We start from the raw sequence: 16,418 nt of genomic DNA, 5'->3' as shown, positions 1-16,418 counted from the left end.
TCTGTCCCCTCTGTTTGTCCCTTCGCTCTGTCCCCTCTGTTTGTCCCCTCTGTTTGTCCCCTCGCTCTGTCCCCTCGCTCTCGCTCTGTCCCGCTTAGGCCGGGCCAGGTCCCGCTCTGGGCCCAGGCCGGGCCCTCAGGCGCCATCTCGGCCGCGGGCGGCGCTGCGGGGCCGCCACCGCCAGGGGGCGCCGGGGCGCGCGCGGGGCCGCCTGAGGGCCGAGGGGAGCGGGCGGGCCGGGCCCGAGCAAACACCGCGGAACCGGCAAAAAACCCTGAAAACAACCCTGAAACACGCCTAAAAAGCCCTGCCAACACCCCTAAAACAGCCCCGAGACACCCCTAAATTACCCCTAAAACAGCCCTAAATCAACCCTAAAGCAGCCCTGCAAACACCCCAGCACAGTCCTGCAAACACCGTGGAGCCTGCAAGAAATTTAAAAAAAAACCTTGAGAAACGATTAAAACAGCCCTAAAACACTCCTAAACATCCTTAAAACAGCCCTGCAAACACCGCGGAGCCTGCAAAAAACCCTAAAAACACCCTGAAACACGCCTTAAACGGCCCTAAAACGCTCCTAAAACACCCGGCACAACTCTGCAAACACGGCGGAACCTGCAAAAAAACCTTAAAAACCCTGAAACACGCCTAAAACACCCCTAAACCACCACAGCACAGCCCTGCAAACACCTCAGAACCTGCAAACATCCCTAAAACAGTCCTAAAGCACCCCTAAAACACCCCGGCACAGCTGTTTGATTTGCTACTGCAGAGCACTTAGAGCACTAAAAAAGCACTTGATCTGCATCGATCTACTCCTTCTGGTAATAAAAATACCATAAAATCTTACTAGGAGTAATTATATATTATGTTGTTCTGTTTATACTCAGCTGTTAAAAACACAGCTGCCTAAAATAAGCAAAGACACAAATGAGTCACATTTTTCACAAAATGGGACTCATTTGTGTCTTTGCTTGCTTTTTAGGAGGTGAAAAGGTACAAGTACCTGTTGGAGTAAAATGTAAATGTACAAGTAAATCAGTAAAATGTACAAGTACCTTTTGGAATAAAAAGGTAAATGTAAAAGTAAATCAGTAAAATGTAAAAGTACTGATGAAGTTTATTGATGGATCATGGATCAAATGACCTACAGCTGTCACTTAAGCTTTATTTGAGATTCTAGATTAAATACCTGGAAATGGCAAAAAAATTCCCTGCACTATTAGCCCAGTCCAGGGCAAAGAGGGGCTGCCAGGACAATAATGATCGTTCAGTGTGGCTGGTGCACACTGATTTCATCCTCAGCTGTTGGGCTCCAGTGAATCTTCAGGAAAACACAGTTTATATAGAGTAAAGAATTCAGTAAAGAATTGTAACTTGGCCAAATTCGGTCATATTTTCCTGGAAACGGGAAAATATGTCGCAGATGAGGGTAGTTTTCTGCCAATTTGAAATCCCTGGTGTAGCTTATGAAGGCATCAGGGCTTTTCAAAAGAGCTAAACAACACGTACTTTTCCTTAATTTCATTATCTGAATTGATTTGGCTTTATTGCCTAAAACTTTCCAAAGTTGTTAAACCTGCAGCAAATACCCCATCTGGAAAAAGGATCCAAGCTGGAGGTTCTGCAGGGCTGGGCTGCCCATGCAAACACTGTTGTGTAACTGGGACACCAGTAAGAACACGAAGGCCGGGCTGGAAACACAGAAACTTCCTTGAGTTGGGCTTGAACAAGCGCAGTGCTTTCATTTTATTTTTTTTTAAGAAAAATGTTGAAATTTTGCATAATGGTGTATTCGTGCTTGCAAGCACCTTGGAATGATGACATTGGTGAAGAAAAGAGAAAGGGATCTAATCCATAGGAGAAAAGTGATTTATCAGGATTTACTCTCTGTGTTTGGAACATCCACGGTGGGCTGAACAGAAAGGACCTTGTACTAAATATAAATTACAAACATGGCTGGGTAAGGCTGCTGGCTTGTAAGAATAAAACACCTCCAGAGGGAGCAGAACAGGGGAAGGAGCCTTCTCTTGTGAAGTTTGCAGCTCTGTGGCAGAAAAGCTTTTCTGCTGTAAGGCTTGAAGTTCTCATGGCAGAAACTGTAATTTCAGACATTTCTCGTCAAAGATGTTATCTGTGCCCTGGCTGAATGGGTGCAGCAGCCTTAGAGAAAGGACAGTAAATCTGTTTTAGAGAACTTCAGCATGTGGAGTTTAGAGAAACCACTCGTACCTGCTGATGGAAGAAAGCTGGGCATCAGCAACTCTTGCTGTTTTCAGCTTGTAATAGCTGCTGTGTTCTTAAAGCTGGAAATGTTCTTTCAATGGCATTGGCTGACAATCTTATCAAATGTTTATTTAAAGAGTATTTTTTAACCCTTTTATAATTGCAGACTTATAAAACATAACCTCAAAAAAATCTCATGCTGTTGGTATGAAGAAAAGGTGCACATTTATTAGATAATTGTTCTAGAGGCATTTTACTGTCTTTTTTGCCATATAAATATTATAATCAGTAGACCAGCAGCTGCTCCTCTGAGGTCTGCTCTGTGATCCTGGCTGAGTGCTGGCTGCTGGATTCTCCTGACCCCTGGAGCTGATTCTCAGAAATGGCAGTGGGAAACTGAGGGTGGGATGTGGAACATTCTCTGTGCTCCTCTGCCGGTCCAGCTGGGCCCAGCAAGGAGCAGGAGCTGTTGCTGGGTGTGACTGGAGCCCCTGGGGCAGAGAGCAGGGCTCAGCTGGGTCCCTGGGCTGGTGGCATCCCACACTGCTGCTGCATCCCCATGGAGTGACCTGAGACCCTTCTCTGGCAGCACAGAGCTCAGGAGCTCAGGCTCTGCTTCATGGAGAGGACAGACAGCTGTGTCTTATCAGCAATAAATCACTGGGGTAAGAACTCTCTCCTATGTGGAGACTTTGCACTTTTTAACTTTTGCAGATCATCCTTCAAGCGTAACTCGAGGGAGGTGTCAGCCTCACTCTTGGCTGTATATTAGCAGTTTCTCTTCTTGAAGACTCCAGAGCAGCACATATTGCAATTTCTGTAATTCTTTGCCACTGACAATGTGTGATCACATGTATGTCACACTACTTTTTGTGTCCTAATTTACCTCACAAGATAATATTTGGTGTTTTCAAAGTGCTGTGAGATTTTTCTGACAGTCTTGAAGAAAAATATTTGTTAAATTATTACTAAACCATACCAGATGGGAAAGATGAGAGGAGGGAAAATAGAGCAGAATATTTCAAACCTGGGGGTGTACTATGTTCATATTTTAAACTCATTAATTTTCAAGTGCTGAGTACTACAGGCCAATTTTTTTAGTAATGGGGAACACAAAAAAAATCTAGCACATGCTTAAATATGTAATGTTAGGGACTTTAGGGGGATGTTTAGTTTATTTTACCTGCTTGATGTTCATCCAGTTCCATTGTGATCTGGACTGGTGCATTAACTGGGTTGAGAGACCTCCTTGCTGTGCATTGAGAAAGAAAACAGTTTAAGGTGGGAGCATCAAATGAGAGGATGCAAAGGCCCAGCAGTGAGTGCAGCTGTCAGTGCTGGACAGGGACAGTTTGCACTTTCCAAGGGGACAAGAACATGAGCCAAAATACAGAAGCACTGCCTGTCCCACCTGAGTGGATTGTGTTGGGCTGCGCTCCCAGCAGTGTAAAAGGGCTTTGCAGCAGGCGTGTCCTTGTCACCGTGTCACCCTGCCAGGCAGGACAGCGCAGGCACAGCCATCGGCTTGTGCAGCTCAGGAGTTACCCAGGGGACATTGCAGAGCCGCTGCTCCAGAGACAGCACCGGGGCAAAGCTCCTGTGCAAACAGGTGCCGCTTGTTGGGGACAATCAGCTTTTCATTGAGCCATCATGCTGCTATGGCACCAGCGGGAAAACGGTCTCATTTATGTGCAACAAAGACGTTTAAAAAACAATCCAGATTCCTTTTTTCAGTCAGTGCTAAGATTGGCTTCTGACTTCCTGTTCTCTAATGGGAGGGATTAGGCCCTTTATGTTTTGAAAGATACGGAGCCAATTCTTGTTACAAAATTCCAGTACTGAGATCAAATGAATGAACAAAAACAACTAGAAAAAACTTGATTTGTCAGAGAGGCACCTTCATTAGTGCTCTGTCTCTTTTCTGTCATAGGAATTGTTTTTTAAGCTATAATTGGATCTCACTGACAAAAGCTTCTGGCTACATATGTAAAGATTTGTAAAATGCTGCCTTTCTGTAAGCCGGGCTGATCTGTGCCAGAAAATAGGAACCAGAGCTCCTCCCCCGTGTCAGTGCCAGGGACTATTGGTTAGTTCAGCTTGAAATGCACTCTGCAGCACACGGGTGTTGGCTCAGTGCTTGCTCTTGAAAAGCAGGAAAAATCTTCCTTGGGCAGCGTTTTACATAACACTGCCCTGTGCAGAGCTAAAGAGAATTCCTTACAGAGCAGGTACTGCTGGTGCCAGTCACTGGCAGGAATTGTCTCCTCACCCCAGACCCTGTGCTGCTGTCAGGGGTGCAGGAACAGAGTGGAAGTGTTTGCATGTTCCACTGCAGCAGAGCTGCTCACACCAATGGAAGTGTATGCATGTTCCACTGCAGCAGAGCTGCTGCTCACACCAATGGAAGTGTTTGCATGTTCCACTGCAGCAGAGCTGCTCACACTGCTGGAAGTGTTTGCATGTTCCACTGCAGCTCTGCAGGCCTGGCTGCTGGGCCGGGGGGTGGCTGCAGCTGCAGCTGCAGCAGCTTTGCTGTCTGTATTTGCATTTCTGCCTGCAGTGCAGGCTCGGTGCCACGTTTACACCGTCAGACAGGCCTGGGTGTGCTCAGTGTTACAAAACAGCGTGTGTGAAACACTAATGGGTCAGGGCTCCTCTTCACAAACCTGGGCTGGAACTTTGTTACAGGTGTGCCATTTATACATCTGCTGCTCAGAGAAAATAACCACATTTCCCAAATATTAGAATTGGCTTACCAGGGAAGGCTGACTCTGTTTCCCGTTTCAGGGTTTCTTTGGTTATACTGTGCTCTTCCAGCCACACATTCTACTCCAGCTGAGATGAGGAAACATCCTGCAGATTGGATGATGTTAGGGTTAAACATTTCAAATGGATTTTAGTACACTGAGAATTTCTGTTCTTGCCAGCCATAGTTGTGGTGAGCGTGTTGGGAACTCTGTTTTGCCATATTTCTGTGGATTATTGACTCCAAGCACGTTATGCTCTTCTCCTCACTGTTGTAACCATGTAATAGATACTTTTGGAACGGTGTCCCATCAGAGGAATGTCTGTGGAAATTGTGGTCTCAGTGTGACAAAAGCAAAAATCTCTGTGTTTATTCTGTTCCTATTTTTATTTCTGCACAGGAAAAAAAAAAAAAGCTATAAATTTATTATCTGTTTACAAATATTTTATTTTATAAAAACAAGTTCATAATTTATACTCAGGATTCAATTGGGGTTGAAAATCACTGCAGCTGTCTTCATGCAAGCTGTTCTGTCTCTGAGCTTCCAGTTTAATATATGCAGTCTGCCACATTAATTCTTGAAGTGGCTCTTAAGTGGAAAGCTGTAAAAGGGGTGATCTTGGACAAAGATGCTTTTGAAAATAGGAGACACTCATCTTTGGTTCCTGGTGTCTCAAGTAAATAAGCCATTTTGTAGTAGCCTTCAGAATCATGAAAGGTGCTCATAAAACCTCTGCAACTTTTTGTAGTACAGGGAAAGCTAGTCATAAAGTGGATTCAAGCCTCTGGAAAAGGGCCTTGAGGAAGACAGGGAGGGCAGTAATACTCAACCATATGGGTTTCATTAACGGGGGAATGAGTGAAGCGCTGGAAAGGCAAAGTGGATTCAAGAAACACCTGGGCTCCTTTGTGCAGAGGACAGAGCTGGACTGGCAGTAAAAGGGTGTGGGGGTGAAGGATGAAGGGTCTGGAACCAGGTGAAGGAATTTTCAGTCTAAAATTGTGCTCAGGTGTTTGTGGCATGAGTATGTCCTGCTAAAGCCCTTTTTTCCAGCTGTGTGTGACTTTTGGGGCAAAGAAATGATCTTTCTTAGTTTCCCAGGGAATCACAAGGGGGTTTGTACTGTAAATCTCATTTTTGAAAAGAACGAATTTAAGCCATGCCTGTTTCCCAAAATGGAGCACATTCCATCACTGCTCCCGCGGCTTTGGGCACTCTGGGCTGATGTCGCGGTGTTCCGGGGAAGGGGCTTTGCTGCGCAGCAGTGGCAGAAAAATGTGCATCCCTCCGCGCATCCCTGCGCTCACCCGCGCCTCCCTCCCTGACCATCCCTGAGCATCCCTGACCATCCCTGAGCATCCCTGCGCATTCCAGAGCATCCCTGCGCTCACCCGCGCCTCCCTCTGCATCCCTGAGCATCCCTGAGCATTCCAGAGCATCCCTGCGTTCACCCGCGCATCCCTCCGCATCCCTGAGCATCCTCGCGCATCCCTCCGCGCATCCCTGCGCTCACCCGCGCCTCCCTCTGCATTCCTGAGCATCCCTGAGCATTCCCCGCGCATCCACGCGCTCACCCGAGCATCCATGAGCATTCCTGAACATCCCCGCGCCTCCCCGTGCATCCCGAAGCATCCCCGTGCATTCCTGAGCATCCCTGAGCATTCCCCGCGCATCCCTGCGTTCACCCGAGCATCCATGAGCATCCCTGAGCATCCCCGCGCCTCCCTGCGCTCCGCCCGCCGCCCGGCCCCCCCGGTCCCTCGCTGTCCGCGCTCCCGGCCGGGCTCCGGCTGCTTCTCCCGGTTGCCCCGTGGCCATTGCCGGGCAGCAGCGCTGGGTTCTATGGCACCGCTTTACTCGGGTGCGCTGAGCGCTGGGAGAGCGAGGGCTGTGCGGCTGGAAGGAAAATCCAAACGAGCCCGAGCTGATGGCTCGGCGAGCTCGGGTTATCCCCTGGCGCTCTGAGCAGCCTTTACTCAGCAGTCCCATTTTGTCCTGCGCTCCAAACGCAGCCGAGCAGATGGCGAGTGTGAGCACACGGACTGCGGAGCTGCCGGAGCAGGAGCGGGCTGGCGCTGCCTCCCGGTTTCCAGGAGTGTTTACAAGTTAATGGACTTGTTCCGCTCGAAATAACCCATGGTATGTGCTGGGTTCAGCGGTCAAGAGGTCCTTTAGGAGTAATCGAGGAAAGCGGGAGGTTAGATAGGAAAGCCCCCACTGAGCTTGTGGGGGCTTTTTCCTATCGCTGATTTTAGCACACTTGTTTTTAATATGAAACTGCAAAGAAAGGCAGAAGGAACAGCAGTGGATAACAATATGCAGCCTTCACCTGAAGGCACCAACAAGAAAGATGGAAAGGGATGTTTAAGAGGGCCTGGAGTGACAGGACAAGGAGCAATGCCTGGAGAGCAATGTTAGATGGGATGTTGGGAATAAATTCTTTGCTGTGAGAGTAGTGATGCCTGGCACAGGTTGTCCAGAGTAGCTGTAGCTGCCCCTGGATCCCTGGAAGTGTCCAAGGCCAGGTTGGACAGGGCTTGGAGCAGCCTGGGATAGTGGTATTGTTAGGGTTTGTGTAAAATGTCCCTCACTTCCATAGCAGTTTATTCAAACAGGACTGGAGGCCAGGTGCCTGTGGGGAAAGGGAAGGGCAGAGTACTCAGCTCACCTTTGACTAGAAATGTGTAAGGTCACAACTGCTGGGAAAGGCCAAAGCACTTGCTCGGAATGTGCACAAGTGTGTCTTTAATACCCAAACACTGATTTCTGTACCCTTTAGGAAGGCTTCTGTCCGAGTAAAGCGCTGTCCTTGGGATGGGGCTGTGAGCGCAGCAGGGCCTGGGGGCACAGCGGCTCCTGGGGAAGGTGCGGGTCTGTGGTGTGGCTGTGGGGCAGTGAGCGCGGGGCTACACGGTGTGGTTACACCGTGGTTACAATAGGGTTACACTGTGTGGTTACACCGCCATTACACTCTGGTTACACTGTGGTTACATGGTGCGGTTACACTGCGGTTACACTGTGGTTTCACTCTGGTTACACTCTGGTTACACTTCGGTTACACTCTGGTTACATGGCGCAGTTACACTGCGGTTACACCTTGGTTACACTGTGGTTGCACTCCGATTACAGTTTGGTTACAATCTGGTTGTACGGTGTGGTTAAATTGCGGTTACACTGTGGTTACACTGTGGTTGCACTCTGGTTACATGGTGCAGTTATACCGCAGTTACACTGCGGTTACACTCTGGTTACATGGTGCAGTTACACCGCAGTTACACCGCGGTTACACTCTGGTTACACGGTGCAGTTACACCGCGGTTACACTCTGGTTACATGGTGCAGTTACACCGCAGTTACACCGCGGTTGCACTCTGGTTACACTCTGGTAGCACGGTGCGGTTCCACCGTGGTTCCACCCTGGTTACACCGCGGTTACACTCTGGTTACACGGTGCAGTTACACCGCAGTTACACCGCGGTTACACTCTGGTTACACGGTGCAGTTACACTGCGGTTACACTCTGCTTCCACCCTGGTTCGCCCCCGGTTCCCCCGCGCTCCCGCCGCCGTGCTCGGCCCCGCGGTGCGCGCTCCCGCTGCCGTGCTCGGCCCCGCGGTGCGCGCTCCCGCTGCCATGCTCGGCCCCGCGGTGCGCGCTCCCGCTGCCATGCTCGGAGCGGAGCCTCCCCAGCCCGGCCCTGGCTGGGCTCCGGGGCTGGGTGACATCACTGGCAGCCAATCGGGAGCTGCCTCAGGGCACAGTTTAAAGCTCTTTCATCATATATTTATAGTCAGTGCGGGTATTTCGGGCTCCGGCAGCGCTCGTTCTGTCGCAGGGTCCGTGTGTCGGTGCGGCTGGGGAAGGACAGCCAGGTGTGAGCGAGGTGTGTGCCCGGCTGGGCGCTGAGCGCCGCGGCTCCGGCTCTGCCCGGACGGGTTTCGCACTCGGGGCGGGCTGGGGTGTCCCTGCTGGGCTGTGCCTGCCGGGCACACTGCAGGATTGCCCAGGGTGTGCCAGGACGTGTGTGTGTCTGTCCCTGTGTCCGTGTGTCCGTGTGTCCGTGTGTCCGTGTGTCCGAGCGCAGCCGGCCCGGGCTGACCGGGGCTCCCTCCCCTCACTGCCCCAGCCGGGTTTGGGGTCCCCCAAAGGCCCCCCAGCCCTGCTGTGCCCGCTGACAAAGCTGAGGGAGAGCTGTTCCCTGCGAGTGTCTCTCCCAGGAAAGTGCAGAGCCCCCGGCATTCCTGCTGAACTCTTTCCTTTCCTGAGTGCCCCCTGCAGCAGGACTTTGTGGGACTGCAAAACTGTTCTAATTTCCAGCCCATAAGAGATAACATGATTTCTTTTTACAAAAGAAACAGAGGCTTGTATCAGGGGAGGGAGTGTCTGGGATGTTCTCCCCCCACCTAAGCACTGCGGCTGTGCTCTTGTCAGGTGCTAAAAGTCACATGTTCAAATGTGTTCCATGATGGGCCTGCAAAGTGCAGAAGTGGCCCCTTCATCCTCTTGGGATCACAAATATTTGACATGCTCCTGAGCTAAGAGGCTTGGGAAGAAGCCTTTCAGGTGCTGTCCGTATCTCTAGCAGGCTGCTCGGCCTTCACAAAGGATTTAGGAAATGAGGCAAACCATGAGGTGAGAAAAGCTGTTGGCATGGCTATTTTGAGATCACAAAAGGGAATGGCAACTGCAGAGAGACCTTGCAACATGGAGAGACTGAGAGGAGAACTGGCCAAAACGAGGCGTCAATGAATTGTGATGCAGCCGGGGCTGATAAGAGGGAGCCGCACGTGAGTGAGGTGTTGGTCTGTAAAGAAAGAGATCATGGAATCCAGATGGCCTCAGGAAAACCTTCAGCTCACAGGTCAGTTACAGGCAAGAAAGAACTGAAAGTTAGGAACTGTTAGGAGAAGTATGAGGACAGAAAATCAAAAACATCTTCTGTCCCTGTTTGCATCTGTGGTTTCATCTTTGACTGAGTCCTGATCCTGTTGCAGCAGGACTGGAAAAGGCATCTGGAGCAGGAGTTGGGATCCACATCCCTTTGGGAAACAGCTGAGCAGATTTTAGTCTTCTCTTTTCCACACTGCACAGGAATATGGTAGAGTTTATGGAATCTGAAATTGTACAAGACAGTAAGTAGGAATTGTCAAGGAATGATGTCCAAATAAACTAAGAGAGGGTTTTGGACATGCGATGCATCACTGAGGTTTGGAACTCACCGTTGCAGTTGTAACTGAAAGAAGATTTGTAGATGTTAAAAATCATCAAAGTTGTTGAGCAAAGCTATTTCTCTATTTCAATGAACTCTTATGCTGCAGATTCCTACAGGTTAGGGCAGTATTTCAGTCAGGAGTGCTGCACACTTGCCCTGTTTTTGTACTCTGAGCATCAGCTGTTGGTCTCAGCTGGAAGCAAGCTCCTCAGCTTTGTTGGACAGTGAAGCCATGCTGGCTGTTCTTGTATTTGTGGGCAAAATTCTGCTGTACCACCACAGAACAGCATCCCAGCTGCTCACTAGAGTTGTCATACAAGCCAGCCCCCACTGATCTTTATTTCCTGCTGTATTACTCTTGGAAAATGAGAGTGATTTTCCATCTCCTGTGACTTGTGGGTGGGTCAGTCTCTGTTTGTCTGAATGCCTTCCCAATGAGCATGAGAATATTGAGGATTTTGCCAGGCTAAATCTGGCACTTGCAGTTTTGCCACACTTGCAGGATGTGCTGGAGTGTCCAAGGTGCTTTCCATGCCCATTCCTTCTCCTGCTGAGGCTGAGGAGCAGCTGCTCAGCCTCTGTGATGGTTGGTGTGCCCAGCCTGTGGTGCTGGTGCCATGCCCAGGGTCAGTGACCACTGCTCGCCCCCAGCAGGGCTGTGCTGACCCTTTCTGATCATCCCCTCTCCTTTGGAGCGCTGGGAATGGATTCCACAAGGGTTTGCTCCATGTTTTTGTTGGGACTGAGGTTAGGCTGAACGTCCTGTAGTTCTTCCTCCTCAGCCCTCTGGAAGCTGAATATGACATTTGGCTTTTTTCCAGCCATCAAGACCCTGCTCTGATTGCCCTGGCATTTCAACTGATTGGCAGCAGCCTCACAGTGCTGGGAACCAGCAGCTTTAGCATCCCCAAATGCATCATCTGGTCCCAAAGGTTTTGTTAGTGTTTGTGGGTTTTTCCTTTTCTCACCAGGTTGCTGCAATAGTCCCTCTCTGGCTCTGCCTGTCCTGGGCCCTCCCTTAGATTGTCCCACTGGGCAGGGACCTGGGAACCTGAGGGCAGGGCTGGCAGTAAAAGCCAGGGCAAAGAGTGCATGCAGTTACCTTACTGATAAAATGGGAGTATTTGTGCTAGAACGGCCTGTGAAGGTCCCTGCCTGTGCTGCTCTGAAGGCTGATGTGCTCAGTGCTGGTTTTTGTTTATCTTGGTTTGTCTGATTCCTTGTTTCACTCCAGCTCCCTCCTGGCTCTCCTGAGGCTGAGCAGGAGGCACTTGGGAGTCTGGGCATGGCACAGCCAGGCTGGCTGCCCGAGGAAGCCTCTCAGACACAGATTGTCACAGCACCACAAACGGCACCAAAACGCACCCAGACCTTCTCTTGCTGCTCCTGGGGATGATTCCGTCAGTGAGGAGCTGCATCCATCACCTGGTGAGCAACAGACCCAGCACCACGCCAGGGGCTGCACACTCAGGACCCAGCCTGTGCTGGGCTCCTGTCCCACCTCTGCTGCCTCCCACACTCTGTGTGCAGCCGGTGAGCTGAGCTCCCAGTGCTCCTGCAGGGTTATTGATCTGTGCAGGTCATTATTGCAGCTGTTGAACAGATCTGAAGAGACTGAGGCAGGAAAAGTGGGACATGGTTGTTGGTTATTTCTCCTGTGTTTTTTCTAAATTCTCTTGAATTCATGTATCTCATTATTATTTATGAAATACAAATAACTCTCTGGCAGATTTTTTTTGTGTTGTCAGGGTATTGTGCTTCACAAGGGAAGCCTGATTTATCCTTGCCTTGAGGAAATTATATGTTGTAAGTGAAAGGTTGTCATTAATGACCAGTTTCAGTCAACAAGATCTACGTGATGCTTTCTGGAGCTTGCATGGGATTGACTTTGCTCCAAAGTGCTTGCACAGAAGTGTTTGGAACAACAGGAAGGAAAGGACTTTTGTGTTTCTCCAGGAAGAAAATCCTGCAGCTTGTGCTCCTCATTCAGTCATTTTGGGCTTACAGAGCAGTACTTTGATCCCTTTACCTGCCTGTGATAGTAAAGGTGCTCCATATGGAGAATGGAATCCAAGGAATGCTGAGTACAGGATATGTAGTGTAGGAGGAAAGCAAAAATTGGGCTCCAGGGCTTGTGCTCTGAAAGCTGGAGTGATTTGACATCGCTGTGTTTGCCCTAGGACAGAAACGACTCCTGTCCTGAAGAGAATTCCACCTGGATGTGCTGTACCCTGGAATGATCAGCTCTAGACCCAGCTTTGCTGTTCTGATGCTGGGCTGAGTTGTCAGTGACCACTCTGCCCTTAAATGGGTCATTTTCTTCCTGCTCCCTGTTTGCTGTGCCATCTGGGGCCTGGGGGCTTCCAGCTGCATTTCTCCAGGGTGCTTTTAGTGCCTTCCACACTGTGTCACACAATTTGTCTCCCTGGATAACCTGCTGCCTGTTCAAATGCAGCTGACTGAAGTCTCTAAAGCTGCCACCAGAAGTTTTAATCTTCCAGGCATGATTCTACATGCCAGTGCTTTTATTTGCCTGCAAGTGCAGAGTGGTGTGTGCTTGATTTTTCAAAAGCTCTGGTAAATGTTTTAATCCTTTCGTTACTATTATTTGATCAGGCCTCATCTGAACATGCTACACTGCCTTCCAAATGCTAAATTCCTCTGTAATTCCTTTAGTCTGTATTTTCTCAGCTTATTCCCTCAGTGTTGGATCTTTGAGTTAATAGAAGACGGGGGCAGATCAAGAGAGATCTGCCTTTCTGATCGGGGACACAGAGGAATCCAGTGATCTGGAGGCAAAAAGCTCTTTGCTCCTGCTTAAACCTTTCTCTTTTGATCACTTCAGGAGCCTTTGGAATTTCAGACATTTTCTCCCTCTTCCCCTCATCCCCCTCCTGCTTAGCAGGCAACCACCTCACTTCTCCTTTGAGTTTCCCCGACCTCAAAGGAATAATTTCCTCTCAGCCTGTGAGCTGGGCACAGCACAGGTTCCTCCTGCCCTGGGGGAGTTCTGTCCCGCTGTGGAAAAGCTTTCCTGGGCCCTCTTTGGGAAACCTTGTGTGGAATGGGAGCTTGGCCTCTCCTTTCCCAGGGACTCAGCAGCTGAACCTCAGATAGGAGTGAAGTGGTTCCTTTGACTCTGGCTGCTAACAGGAATTCCTCCCTGAGTCTGGGGGATGCAGCCAAAGGAGGAGAGGTGGTGGAAGTGGTTATGGCACAGTTTTGGAAGGGGTTATGGCACGGTTCTGGGAGTCACCCCCAAAATGCCCCATGGCAAGGGGGTGCAGAGAACCTGGCACCTGCAGGTGAGAGGGGAAGGTGTGAGTCAAAAGAGCTGCAACGTTAGAGAAAGGGTGAGGTATTAGACATCAAAGCATCACATTTACTATCACAGGGATCGAAACAATACTAAACTCTCATTGCAACTGAGGCATCATCTTTTGGAGGAGTTTTGGGTAGTAAGTGCTGTCACTCTCTCAAGTAACAGGTTACAAAGCAGAGTGGGACAGAGATTTCATGAGCTTGGGAAAGGCAGAGGCTGCTTTGGGGCTGTGGGAGAGGCTGTGCCCCAGTGAAGCTGGCTTGCTCTGCCAGAGCTTTCTGCAAACAGACTGGCACCCAGCTCGTTAACCTTAATTACTGTCATTCACAGCCCAACTTCTGCCCCTTCGATCCCGGGGTGACCACTGGCAGTGCTGCCCTGAAAATGAGGGATGTTTTACTCGGAAAACTGGAGTGGTCTGTAACTTTTCCTTCTCTCTACTTTTATTTTGGGGGATACAGTGACAGGGTTCATATCCCACCATGAATTATTACAGCTGGATATTCTCACAGCTTTTTGCTTCAGGCTTTTTGTCCTTTCTGTTCCACTGGGGTGCAGGTCATGACTAGCAGCCCTTCCATGGTCAGTTCAGATTCCCCAGCTTGTCTTACCAGTGCTTGTGAAGGCTGAGAGTCAGGGAAGGGAAACTTGGGTTTGGGTTACATCGAAAGTTGTGCCCATGGGAAGGAGGTGATGAAACACGGGGAGGAGAATTGCACACAAATACATGGGAGGATTTAATCTAAATAGCAAACTGGCCTCTGGAAATAGGTGAAGTTTAGAGCCTGGAGAGCATCAACCTCAGGGGAAAGACAGGCTCCTTTTCCATTGAGACCGGGATTTTAGCTCGAGCTCTGCATTGCTGCACTACAGAAAGAAATTACTTATCTCCTCAATTCGGGATTAATCAATTATTTGAATTCTTAAAAACCCCAGAAGCAAACCCAAATCCCTCTCTGTATTTCTTCTGTAGTCAGTATTTTCAAGTGGTACTAATTCATTTGCATTTCTCTGTGCTTTAAAACTAATTTCCCCAGTGTTCTACTCTATTTTTATCTGTTCAATATTAACCCAGCTAAGATGATTTCCAAGTCTGTAGAATCAGGTGTGAGAGTAAACAACTTCACATTTTCAGCACTGCTTACAAAGTCAGTTATTATTACTGGAGAGCAACTTCAGTTCTGAGATGATGATTCCACCCCCCGGTCTCTTTCAGCAGACAATTCCCTCAAGTATTATTTCCTGTTCTTGAGCAAGGAGCTGAATTTCTGCCCTGTTTCTGTTTCAGAGCCCTGCCCTGCCAGCGCCTCGCCCCTCTGACCTGCAGAGCCTGCCCAGCTAAGGCTTTCTCCTGGACAGCGTTGGTACCAAAAGTCAGAGTAAGTCATTCTTGACAACCAAGAGGCTCCTGGGAAAGGTGCCTGAGTTATTCTGAAGGGTTCATCCCTCTGGACACCCTGGCTCTGTCACACCTCAGGTCTTTGGCTGGCAACTCCAAGGGGCAGCACAGATTTCTGACCCTGCTGTAGCTCTGTGTGTGGAGAGGGAAGATTCACTCCAAGATTTGATCCCAGGAGTCTGTACCTGGTTGAGCTTCCAAATTCAGTGAAGACAATATCCAAAATCTCACTTTGCTGACCTTCATGTTTAATATTTGAAATGATCAGGGGTTGGAGAGTGCTCTAGTGCAAACCTGCCAGTCCTGTGCCAACTGTGCCAGCTCCACAAACACTGATTTTGCAGGAGAATTTGAAGTCAATGGCAGAATTTTAAAATGCCATAAACACCAGCTGGCTGAAGCCTCCCGCACACTCTGCACCAGGAGCAGTGTTTTACAAACTGCTGTGTGATATAACCTGAATGATAGAAATAAACTTTCTGTGCAGCTGTTCTGGGCCTTTGCAGGTTCCATTTTGCAGTGTAGGTGTGATTCAGCCAGGACCACCAGCAGCACAGCCCATCCCTGCACCTGTAGCATTTTAAAGGTTTTTACTTCAAAAGAGCCCCAGGAACATTAAACAGCCTCAGTTCTTTGAATAGGGAAGAGAGGAGGGGATGCACCTTTTAGATTATTGGCTGTGCATCAAGTACAATAAGGAGAAATGGAAAAAAATGCTTGTTTTAAAAATGCATGTGGAAAAGCTCAAGATGGAGAACCCACTGCAAAGTCTGTAAAGGGAAAAAAAGCACCAAGCTTATGGTGAAAGTAAAGCTGCATGGCTGTAACCATGGAGACCAAAGCTCTTCTGATGCAGAAATAAATGAACACAACCTTTTCATATTTATTAGTGGGACTGATGATGAGAGATAAAGTCAAATTAAAATATAAAGCAATAGAGACAAGAGTGAGTGGCTGCCTCTGCCCCTGCAATGCAGGTTCTTGTAATGGATCATCACAAACAAGCTGGGGTTACAGAGAGACAAATCACTTATAAAAGGAACAAAATACTCCCAGTTATACCAACCTGCCTATGCAAATATCAGCTTCTTTATTAACAAAACTGGAGAGACAAAGCACATGACATATTCCTGAAATCTCCTGGTTCTGACTAAAATGGAAATTAATTTGTTTTCCTACCACAGCTGTGTGAAATGTGTTCTACACAATGGGAAACTTTCCTATAACTGTACTACAAGGGAGTGTTTGAAACCTGCTTATTTCTTAGTGGCAAGAATAACAGAATTTTCCTATAAAAATACTGGGTGAATATTCAGGTTTGCCATGAAAATACGTGTCAAAGGTGCAAGTCCTGACTGGTGAGTTGCTGCTGGGGAGCTGTCACTGCGGGACAGAGGGACAGCAGCAGCAGATGGCACTGGAGCTGATTTCAGCGAGGGTCAGAGCTGGAGCAATGAACCTTCCCCGCACAGCTGACACCAGACACGGTTTGATTGAGCAGCGATCCCAGAG

The 16,418-nt window shown here is 48.9% G+C and overlaps 2 long non-coding RNA genes across 3 annotated transcripts; one reads left to right on the top strand and one right to left on the bottom strand.

Annotated features, from left to right (window-relative positions):
* LOC106629655 (uncharacterized) lies at nt 1-8,157 on the bottom strand. Of its 2 annotated transcripts, XR_012583041.1 has the most exons (4): nt 6,548-8,157; nt 4,983-5,079; nt 3,410-3,478; nt 1-2,235 (listed from the first exon to the last, which is right to left on the bottom strand). It is a non-coding gene; the product is annotated as an uncharacterized LOC106629655 (long non-coding RNA). The 2 variants fall into 2 exon arrangements; XR_012583040.1 differs by lacking the exon at nt 1-2,235 and having other exon boundaries at nt 2,245-3,478.
* A 613-nt stretch (nt 8,158-8,770) lies between these two features.
* Nucleotides 8,771-16,190, top strand: LOC141731113 (uncharacterized). Its single transcript, XR_012583046.1, has 2 exons — nt 8,771-8,856; nt 14,796-16,190. It is a non-coding gene; the product is annotated as an uncharacterized LOC141731113 (long non-coding RNA).
* Nucleotides 16,191-16,418: the final 228 nt, after the last annotated feature.

Source organism: Zonotrichia albicollis, chromosome 17, assembly GCF_047830755.1.
Source record: "Zonotrichia albicollis isolate bZonAlb1 chromosome 17, bZonAlb1.hap1, whole genome shotgun sequence".
NCBI classification, from domain to species: Eukaryota; Metazoa; Chordata; class Aves; order Passeriformes; family Passerellidae; genus Zonotrichia; species Zonotrichia albicollis.
This window is presented reverse-complemented; position numbering and strand designations above follow the sequence as displayed.